This window comes from Bombina bombina, chromosome 6 (assembly GCF_027579735.1).
Source record: "Bombina bombina isolate aBomBom1 chromosome 6, aBomBom1.pri, whole genome shotgun sequence".
NCBI classification, from domain to species: Eukaryota; Metazoa; Chordata; class Amphibia; order Anura; family Bombinatoridae; genus Bombina; species Bombina bombina.
The window spans coordinates 910,157,228-910,169,195 of record NC_069504.1 but is presented as its reverse complement, the minus strand read 5'-3'; positions in this window follow the sequence as shown (position 1 = coordinate 910,169,195).

Sequence of the window (11,968 nt, the reverse complement as noted above, 5' to 3'; positions counted from 1 at the left end):
CCGGTTCTAGAAAAGGCCAGAAAGCTTCTGCCATTTTTTTGGCATCTTGGTTGAAATCTTTAATTCATCTTGCCTCTGTTGAGTCGGGTAAAACTCCGCCTCAGAGGATTACAGCTCATTCTACTAGGTCAGTTTCTACTTCCTGGGCGTTTAGGAATGAAGCTTCGTTTGATCAGATTTGCAAAGCAGCAACTTGGTCCTCTTTGCATACTTTTACTAAATTCTACCATTTTGATGTATTTTCTTCTTCTGAAGCAGTTTTTGGTAGAAAAGTACTTCAGGCAGCGGTTTCAGTTTGAATCTTCTGCTTATGTTTTTCATTAAACTTTATTTTGGGTGTGGATTATTTTCAGCAGGAATTGGCTGTCTTTATTTTATCCCTCCCTCTCTAGTGACTCTTGCGTGGAAAGATCCACATCTTGGGTAATCATTATCCCATACGTCACTAGCTCATGGACTCTTGCTAATTACATGAAAGAAAACATAATTTATGTAAGAACTTACCTGATAAATTCATTTCTTTCATATTAGCAAGAGTCCATGAGGCCCGCCCTTTTTTTGTGGTGGTTATGATTTTTGTATAAAGCACAATTATTCCAATTCCTTATTTTATATGCTTTCGCACTTTTTATCACCCCACTTCTTGGCTATTCGTTAAACTGAATTGTGGGTGTGGTGAGGGGTGTATTTATAGGCATTTTGAGGTTTGGGAAACTTTGCCCCTCCTGGTAGGAATGTATATCCCATACGTCACTAGCTCATGGACTCTTGCTAATATGAAAGAAATTAATTTATCAGGTAAGTTCTTACATAAATTATGTTTTTATTTAATAATACTCAGATACCCTGACATAAATCCCCCTTCAAATGTTAAATATATGTAGGACACATGTATTTGAATTGGCTTAAAGTTAGTGATATTTGGTGGGTGTATTGACAGTCTGCATCATAGACAGTCTTCTATGAAGAGTCTGTTATTTTTGAGCCCTCATGCTCATTGGCTAGGCATCTTTAAAATACAATATGTCTAATGTATTTGGGGATATGGTATTTCATTCTCCCTCTATGACTTGTAGTCGGCATCTAGGATGGCATGCTCGCAATTGATTAATATGGACCCATTTATCCATAAAAGTATCATTTTTAGGGATCCTAATATTATAGGCAACTGGAGATATTTTGTCAGTAACGACAAAAGGACCCTTCCATGATGGAAGAATCTTCTTCTCCTTAACCTGATCTCTTCCAAAGTTATAAAGATAAACTTTATCATTTATTTCATATTCCTTTTTGGACGTCTTGAGATCATAATAGGTTTTAGTGGCAGTTGCAGACTTTTCTAAGTTCCTTTTGAGCAAATGCAAAGGCATATTGCAGGTGCTTTCTTGGGTTCTCCACATATTGATGCGTATTGGCAGCATTTATCAAGTTCTGGTCTGATGTACGGTACAGTAGATGCTGAGGTAGAACCATTCTTCTACCAGTCATCAGTTCAAAAGGTGACATCTTGGTAGCACTACTTGGAGTTGCTCTCAATGCCATTAGGACCAGAGGTAATTTTACATCCCGGTCTTTACCCGTTTCACCCACAAACTTTTTGAGGATCTTCACTATGGACTGGTTGTAACGCTCTACACCACCACTTGAGGCAGCTCTATATGCAATATGGAGCTTTCTTTAACCCCTAGTATTTTCCACATTTTGGTCATCACTTTGCTAGTGAAGTGAGTTCCCTGTTCGGATTCGATTCTTTGGGGAAAACCAAATCTGGAAAACACATGGTAGATGAGCAATGCTGCACATGTTAAAGCACTATTGTTAGGCGCACTGATGCACTCTACCCATTTAGTGAATAGGCATGTCACTGTTAACATATATTTGTTACCTCTTGATTACCTAGTTACTGGACCAATAAAATCAATTTGTATATCTAACCATGGCATTACCATACCCTTTTCTGCAATGGCGCTCTATGCGTTGGTGCAGTGGGTTGGAACTGTTGACAGATTAAACAACCTTGATAGTAAGTCTGAATATCTTTCAACATGTATGGCCAGAAGGCGTAATCACGCAATATTTCATATGTGAGTTTAGCACCACGATGGCCAGATGTGGGAGCATCATGGGCATGTTGAAGCATAAGACCTCTGAACTTGGTAGCTACCATCGGTTGCTGGATGCCAGTTTTGGAGGTTCTAATTAACAAACCATCCTGTAACTTGAATTGTGATCTTGACTTCATTAAGATTCTAAGATCTTCCTTGCCAACACAATCATCTTTTGAGATGGTGTTGCTTTCAGGATCTTCTATGTGTTTATAGAAGATGCCTACAATGGGGTCTTCTTTTTGACTAGTGATTAGGTCCTCACTAGGAGAATCCTGACTACATTGTACCAGGTTAGGCTCACTCTGTTGTTTTGCCTGGTTTCTGGTAATGGCTCCTACCTGAATTGCACCCATTAAGTGGTCGATATTAAGGAGTTCTCCAGTTATGGATCCTTGTTTGGCTAATGAATCTGCAAGATCATTGCCTTCCTTATCAGGACCTAGAACCCTGGAATAACCCTTGGTCTTCTTCCAGTGTATGGTTAAATCATTGGACACCACTAGGTTATCAATCTTGCAGAACAACTTGCCTTGCTTGACTGGTTTGTTGTTACTTTTCTGCATGCCATTTCTTTTCCAAGTTGGCAGGTATTCAACAAACTGTAACACACATGATTTGAGTTAGTAATGATCACAAATTCCTGAATATCATGTTCAATAGCCATCTCAATGGTTTTTAGAACAGCAGTTAGTTCTGCAACTTGACTGGATCTTGTTCCAATGTTGAACCCTGTAGAAATATTTGGGAATCCATTTGCCCAAGTTATAACAATGCCAGCGACTTTTCTGCACTCATTTTCAATAGTGGCATCGAAAGAACAACCATCAACATATACCCAAGGTAATGTTAGACAATGGTCCTCGTACATTTTATACAGGGAAAGCAATTGTTCCTCCAGGAAATCATCTTCTGATAATTCTTCCCCAGGATCCTTTGCAGTACAGTCGTGCAGCTCAGCGAGTCCTTGTGTGACTGGATTCTTTTTATTCTGCTTGTAGTGAATTTCTAAAGGCCAGCCTTGTAAGGAAAGAGTCCACGCTGTTATGCGGCTATTAGACAAATTCCCATCTCTTATTCTCTAACTTTGCAAATATAGCAAAGTTTCTACAATAATTTTCTCGCCCTGTATATGGCTGCGTAAATTTTGTAGAGCCCATACAGTAGATAAGAGGGCTTTTTCACAATCGCTAAATTTTATTTCTATTGGGGATAGAGTTTTGCTTGCATAAGCAATGATTTTGCTTAAATTATCATGCTTTTGGTATAAAACAGCACTCATGCTTATATCTGTGTAGCCAGTTTCTCAATAGAAAGGTTTACCACCTTCAGGATATGTTAAGCAAGGTGCTTGAGTGAGTTTCCTCTTCAGCTCCTTGATGGCTGTCTCTTGAGACTCACTCCAGTGCCATTTCACATCCTTCTTTAGAAGAAGTAGTAGTGGTTTAGCTAATTCTGCATAATTATCAATACATTTGCAAGAATAATTCGTCATACCCAGGAATGATCTCAATTCCTTTAAAGGGACACTGAACCCAATTTTTTTTCTTTCTCCAACATTGGTGTGTCCGGTCCACGGCGTCATCCTTACTTGTGGGAATATCTCTTCCCCAACAGGAAATGGCAAAGAGTCCCAGCAAAGCTGTCCATATAGTCCCTCCTAGGCTCCGCCCACCCCAGTCATTCTCTTTGCCGTTGCACAGGCAACATCTCCACGGAGATGGTTAAGAGTATGTGGTGTTTAGTTGTAGTTTTTTAATTCTACTATCAAGAGTTTGTTATTTTAAAATAGTGCTGGTATGTACTATTTACTCTGAAACAGAAAAAGATGAAGAGTTCTGTTTGTGAGAGGAAGATGATTTTAGCAGACAGTAACTAAAATCGTTTGCTGTTTCCACATAGGACTGTTGAGATGAAGTAACTTCAGTTGGGGGAAACAGTTAGCAGACTTTTCTGCTTAAGGTATGACTAGCAATATTTCTAACAAGACTGTGTAATGCTGGAAGGCTGTAATTTCCCCTCATGGGGACCGGTAAGCCATTTTCTTAGTCTCAAACAGAATAAAGGGCTTATTATGGGCTATAAAACTGGTAGACACTTTTATGGGCAAAATCGACTGCTTTATTTGGGCATTTTATACATGTTTATGCTTGTAATTCACACTTATAAGCTTGGGGAACGTTTTTTTAACGTCAGGCACTGTGTTAGACACCTTTCCAGTCAGGAAGGGCCTTCCCAGTTGTACGCTGAGCCTCATTTTCGCGCCATTACTGCGCAGTTACTTTTGAGAGCAAGACATGCAGATGCATGTGTGAGGATCTGAAAGTAGTTGGAAAAGTTCCTAGAAGGCTTCATCTGGTATCGTATTCCCCCCTGGGTTTGGTAAAGTCGCAGCAAAGGTGGGACTGTAGAGGGGTTAAACTGTAACCGGCTCCGGTTTCTTTATTTTAAGGGTTAAAGCTCTGAAAATTGGTGTGCAATACTTTGAATGCTTTAAGACACTGTGGTGAAAATTTGGTAAATTTTGAACAATTCCTTCATACTTTTTCACATATTCAGTAATAAAGTGTGCACTGTTTAAAATTTAAAGAGACAGTAACGGTTTTGTTTTAAAACGGTTTTTGTTCTTTTTTGACAAGTTTAAGCCTGTTTAACATGTCTGCACCTTCAGATAAGCTATGTTCTATATGTTTGAAGATCAATGTGTGTCCCCCTTCAAAATTGTGTGATAATTGTGCCATAGCGTCCAAACAAAGTAAGGACAGTATTGCCACAGATAGTAAAGTTGCCCAAGATGATTCATCAGATGAAGGGAGTAGAAATAGTTCTACATCATCTCCTTCTGTGTCTACACCAGTTTTGCCCACGCAGGAGGCCCCTAGTACTTCTAGCGCGCCAATGCTTATTACTATGCAACAATTAACGGCAGTAATGGATAACTCCATAGCAAATATTTTATCCAAAATGCCTGCATATCAGAGAAAGCGTGATTGCTCTGTTTTAAACACTGTAGAGCAGGATGGCGCTGATGATAATTGTTCTGTCATACCCTCACACCAATCTGAAGGGGTCATGAGGGAGGTTTTGTCGGATGGGGAAATTTCAGATTCAGGTAAAATTTCTCAACAGGCAGAACCTGATGTTGTGACATTTAAATTTAAATTAGAGCATCTCCGTGCACTGCTTAAGGAGGTGTTATCTACTCTGGATGATTGTGACAACCTGGTCATTCCAGAAAAATTATGCAAGATGGATAAGTTCCTAGAGGTTCCGGTGCACCCTGACGCTTTTCCTATACCCAAGCGGGTGGCAGATATAGTGAATAAGGAGTGGGAGAAGCCCGGCATACCTTTTGTCCCCCCTCCTATATTTAAGAAATTATTTCCTATGGTCGACCCCAGAAAGGACTTATGGCAGACAGCCCCTAAGGTCGAGGGGGCAGTTTCTACGTTAAACAAGCGCTCTACTATTCCTATTGAGGATAATTGTGCTTTTCAAAGATCCTACAGCAAGGTTACCTCCTGCAACCCATTTCGTGCATTGTTCCTGTCACTACGGCAGCGTGGTTCTGGTTCGAGGAACTAGAAAAGTCGCTCAGTAGAGAGACTCCGTATGAGGAGGTTATGGACAGAGTTCACGCACTCAAGTTGGCTAATTCTGTTATTTTAGATGCCGCTTTGCAAATAGCTAGATTAGCGGCGAAAAATTCAGGGTTTGCAATTGTGGCGCGCAGAGCGCTTTGGCTAAAGTCTTGGTCAGCGGATGTATCTTCCAAGACAAAATTGCTTAATATCCCCTTCAAGGGTAAGACTCTCTTTGGGCCAGAATTGAAAGAGATTATTTCAGACATCACTGGGGGAAAGGGCCATGCCCTCCCACAAGATAGGCCTTTCAAAGCCAAGAATAAGTCTAATTTTCGTTCCTTTCGCAATTTCAGGAACGGACCGGCCTCTAACTCTGCATCCTCTAAACAAGAGGGTAATGCCTCTCAAACCAAACCAGCCTGGAAACCGGCGCAAGGCTGGAACAAGGGTAAGCAGGCCAAGAAGCCTGCTGCTACTAACAAAACAGCATGAAGGAGTAGCCCCCGATCCGGGACCGGATCTAGTAGGGGGCAGACTCTCTCTCTTTGCTCAGGCTTGGGCAAGAGATGTTCAGGATCCCTGGACACTAGAAATAGTTTCTCAGGGTTATCTTCTGGAATTCAAGGAACTACCCCCAAGGGGAAGGTTCCACATGTCTCACTTATCCTCAAACCAAATAAAGAGACAGGCATTCTTACATTGTGTAGAAGACCTGTTAAAGATGGGAGTGATAAACCCAGTTCCAACGGCGGAACAAGGAATGGGATTTTACTCAAATCTGTTTGTAGTTCCCAAAAAAGAGGGAACTTTCAGACCAATTCTGGATTTAAAGATCCTAAACAAATTTCTCAGAGTACCATCGTTCAAAATGGAAACCATTCGAACGATTCTACCCACAATCCAGGAAGGTCAATTTATGACTACCGTGGATCTAAAGGATGCGTATCTACATATTCCTATCCACAAAGAACATCATCAGTTCCTAAGGTTCGCCTTTCTGGACAAACATTACCAGTTTGTGGCCCTCCCATTCGGGTTAGCCACTGCTCCAAGGATTTTCACAAAGGTACTCGGATCCCTTCTAGCGGTTCTAAGACCAAGGGGCATTGCAGTAGTACCGTACTTGGACGACATTCTAATACAAGCGTCGTCTCTTTCAAAGGCAAAGGCTCACACAGACATCGTTCTGGCCTTTCTCAGATCTCACGGATGGAAGGTGAACATAGAAAAAAGTTCCCTGTCTCCGTCGACAAGAGTTCCCTTCTGGGGAACAATAATAGATTCTTTAGAAATGAGGATTTTCCTGACAGAAGTCAGAAAGTCAAAACTTCTAAACGCTTGTCAAGTTCTTCATTCTATTCCTCGTCCTTCCGTAGCTCAGTGCATGGAAGTAGTAGGATTGATGGTTGCAGCAATGGACATAGTTCCTTTTGCGCGAATTCATCTAAGACCATTACAACTGTGCATGCTGAAACAGTGGAATGGGGACTATACAGACTTGTCTCCAGTGATTCAAGTAGATCAGAAGACCAGAGACTCACTCCGTTGGTGGCTAACCCTGGACCACCTGTCCCAGGGAATGAGCTTCCGGAGACCAGAGTGGGTCATCGTCACGACCGACGCCAGTCTAGTGGGCTGGGGCGCGGTCTGGGAATCCCTGAAAGCTCAGGGACTATGGTCTCGGGAAGAGTCTCTTCTCCCGATAAACATTCTGGAACTGAGAGCGATATTCAATGCTCTCAGGGCTTGGCCTCAACTAGCAAAGGCCAGATTCATAAGATTCCAATCAGACAACATGACGACTGTTGCTTATATCAATCATCAGGGGGGAACAAGGAGTTCCCTGGCGATGAAAGAAGTGACCAAAATAATAAAATGGGCAGAGGATCACTCCTGCCACCTATCTGCAATCCACATCCCACTTGTGGAAAACTGGGAGGCGGATTATCTGAGTCGTCAGACATTCCATCCGGGGGAGTGAGAACTCCACCCGGAGATCTTTGCCCAGTTGACTCAATTATGGGGCATTCCAGATATGGATCTGATGGCGTCTCGTCAGAACTTCATGGTTCCTTGCTACGGGTCCAGATCCAGGGATCCCAAGGCGACTCTAGTGGATGCACTAGTAGCGCCTTGGACCTTCAACCTAGCCTATGTGTTTCCACCGTTTCCTCTCATTCCCAGGCCGGTAGCCAGGATCAAGCAGGAGAGGGCCTCTGTGATCTTGATAGCTCCTGCGTGGCCACGCAGGACTTGGTATGCAGACCTGGTGAATATGTCATCGGTGCCACCATGGAAACTACCTTTGAGACAGGATCTTCTTGTACAGGGTCCATTCGAACATCCAAATCTGGTCTCCCTCCAGCTGACGGCTTGGAAATTGAACGCTTGATTCTATCAAAGCGTGGGTTTTCAGATTCGGTGATAGATACTCTAGTTCAAGCCAGAAAACCGGTAACTAGAAAAATTTACCATAAAATATGGAAAAGATATATCTGCTGGTGTGAATCCAAGGGATTCTTATGGAATAAGATAAAAATCCCTAAGATTCTTTCCTTTCTACAAGAGGGTTTGGATAAAGGATTATCAGCGAGTTCTCTAAACGGACAGATTTCTGCTTTATCTGTCTTATTACACAAACGACTGGCAGCTGTGCCAGATGTTCAAGCATTTGTTCAGGCTCTGGTTAGGATCAAGCCTGTTTACAGACCTTTGACTCCTCCCTGGAGTTTAAATCTAGTTCTTTCAGTTCTTCAAGGGGTTCCGTTTGAACCTCTACATTCCATAGATATTAAGTTGTTATCTTGGAAAGTTTTGTTTTTGGTTGCTATTTCTTCTGCTAGAAGAGTTTCTGAGTTATCTGCTCTGCAGTGTTCTCCGCCCTATCTGGTGTTCCATGCAGATAAGGTTGTTTTGCGTACTAAGCCTGGTTTTCTTCCAAAGGTTGTTTCTAACAAAAATATTAACCAGGAAATAGTTGTTCCTTCTTTGTGTCCGAATCCAGTTTCAAAGAAGGAACGTTTGTTACACAATTTAGACGTAGTCCGTGCTCTAAAATTCTATTTAGAAGCTACAAAAGAGTTCAGACAAACTTCTTCTCTGTTTGTCGTCTATTCTGGTAAAAGGAGAGGTCAAAAAGCGACTTCTACCTCTCTTTCCTTTTGGCTTAAAAGCATCATCCGATTGGCTTACGAGACTGCCGGACGGCAGCCTCCAGAAAGAATCACAGCTCACTCCACTAGGGCTGTGGCTTCCACATGGGCCTTCAAGAACGAGGCTTCTGTTGATCAGATATGTAAGGCAGCGACTTGGTCTTCCCTGCACACTTTTGCCAAATTTTACAAATTTGATACTTTTGCTTCTTCAAAGGCTATTTTTGGGAGAAAGGTTTTGCAAGCCGTGGTGCCTTCTGTTTAGGTAACCTGATTTGCTCCCTCCCTTCATCCGTGTCCTAAAGCTTTGGTATTGGTTCCCACAAGTAAGGATGACGCCGTGGACCGGACACACCAATGTTGGAGAAAACAGAATTTATGCTTACCTGATAAATTACTTTCTCCAACGGTGTGTCCGGTCCACGGCCCGCCCTGGTTTTTTAATCAGGTTTGATGAATTATTTTCTCTAACTACAGTCACCACGGCACCCTATAGTTTCTCCTGTTTTTTTCCTCCTGTCCGTCGGTCGAATGACTGGGGTGGGAGGAGCCTAGGAGGGACTATATGGACAGCTTTGCTGGGACTCTTTGCCATTTCCTGTTGGGGAAGAGATATTCCCACAAGTAAGGATGACGCCGTGGACCGGACACACCGTTGGAGAAAGTAATTTATCAGGTAAGCATAAATTCTGTTTTTGTGATTCAGATAGAGCATGACATTTTAAGCAACTTTCTAATTTACTCCTATTATCAAATGTTCTTTATTCTCTTGGTATCTTTATTTGAAATGCAAGAATGCATTTTTGGTGAACAACCTAGGTTGTCCTTGCTGATTGGTGGATAAATTCATCCACCAATCAAAAACTGCTGTCCAGAGGTCTGAACCAAGAAAAAAAGCTTAGATGCCTTCTTTTTTTATATAGAAATAGCAAGAGAACGAAGAAACATTGATTATAGGAGTAAATAAGAAAGTTGCTTAAAATTGCATGCTCTATCTGAATAACAAAATACATTTTTTTTGGGTTCAGTGTCCCTTTAAATTAGTTGGGTTTTTAGAATTTACTATAGCTTCCACCTTTTTCTTCTGCGGATTTAGCCCTTCAGAAGTAACTTCATGTCCTAAGACATTTACACGAGTGCGGCACCATTGAGCTTTTTGTAGGGATTATTTGACACCTGCCCTTTTAAGTTGGCTGAGGACGTGTTTAAGCTCTGTGATGTGTTTTTCAAAATCTGTGCTTTTGATTAAAGCATCATCAACATAAGGTCCCCCTTTCCAGTGCATCAGGTATAGCCTTATGCATGAATACAGCAAATTCATGTCCAGAATTTATATATCCAATAGGACGTCTCTGGAATGCATACTGGACCTTTTGGAATGAGAATGCCAGCTTATACTGGTCCTCCTCATGTACCTTTATGGTCCAATATCCCTGTGCACAATCAATGGCAGTGAATATTTTGGATCCCTGTATCTGTGCTAGGCACTGGTCAATATATGGCGCATACTTCAAATGAATAGAGATGGATACAGCACCCACTACTCACTAGTGCACGGAGAGGGCTGACCAAGCCCAAACGATTCAAGTAAAAGAAAGCAGTCTCCAGCAGTGAGCAAAGTGACTTTTATTTCTTTCATGTAATTAGCAAGAGTCCATGAGCTAGTGACGTATGGGATATACATTCCTACCAGGAGGGGCAAAGTTTCCCAAACCTCAAAATGCCTATAAATACACCCCTCACCACACCCACAAATCAGTTTTACAAACTTTGCCTCCTATGGAGGTGGTGAAGTAAGTTTGTGCTAGATTCTACGTTGATATGTGCTCCGCAGCAGGTTGGAGCCCGGTTTTCCTCTCAGCGTGCAGTGGATGTCAGAGGGATGTGAGGAGAGTATTGCCTATTTGAATTCAATTATCTCCTTCTACGGGGTCTATTTCATAGGTTCTCTGTTATCGGTCGTAGAGATTCAGCTCTTACCTCCCTTTTCAGATCGACGATATACTCTTATTTATATACCATTACCTCTGCTGATTTTCGTTTCAGTACTGGTTTGGCTTTCTACAACATGTAGATGAGTGTCCTGGGGTAAGTAAATCTTATTTTCTGTGACACTCTAAGCTATGGTTGGGCACTTTTTTATAAAGTTCTAAATATATGTATTCAAACATTTATTTGCCTTGACTCAGGATGTTCAACATTCCTTATTTCAGACAGTCAGTTTCATATTTGGGATAATGCATATGAATAAATCAATTTTTTTCTTACCTTAAAAATTTGACTTTTTCCCTGTGGGCTGTTAGGCTCGCGGGGGCAGAAAATGCTTCATTTTATTGCGTCATTCTTGGCGCTGACTTTTTTGGTGCAAAAAAAATTTTTCTGTTTCCGGCGTCATATGTGTCGCCGGAAGTTGCGTCATTTTTGACGTTCTTTTGCACCAAAAGTGTCGGCGTTCCGGATGTGGCGTCATTTTTGGCGCCAAAAGCATTTAGGCGCCAAATAATGTGGGCGTCATTTTTGGCGCTAAAAAAATATGGGCGTCACTATTGTCTCCACATTATTTAAGTCTCATTTTTTATTGCTTCTGGTTGCTAGAAGCTTGTTCACTGGCATTTTTTTCCCATTCCTGAAACTGTCATTTAAGGAATTTGATCAATTTTGCTTTATATGTTGTTTTTTCTATTACATATTGCAAGATGTCCCACGTTGCAACTGAGTCAGAAGATACTTCTGGAAAATCGCTGCCTGGGGCTGGAGCTACCAAAGCTAAGTGTATCTACTGTAAACTTATGGTATCTGTTCCTTCAGCTGTTGTTTGTACTGTTTTGTCATGACAAACTGTTAATGCAGATAATATTTCCATTAGTACTGTTACATTACCTGTTACTGTTCTGTCAACATCTAATACTCAGAGTGTTCCTGATAACATAAGAGATTTTGTTTCTAAATCCATTAAGAAGGCTATGTCTGTTATTCCTCCTTCTAGTAAACGTTAAAAGTCTTTTAAAACTTCTCATTTTTCAGATGAATTTTTAAATGAACATCATCATTCTGATTCTGATAATGGTTCTTCTGGTTCAGAGGATTCTGTCTCAGAGGTTGATGCTGATAAATCATTATATTTATT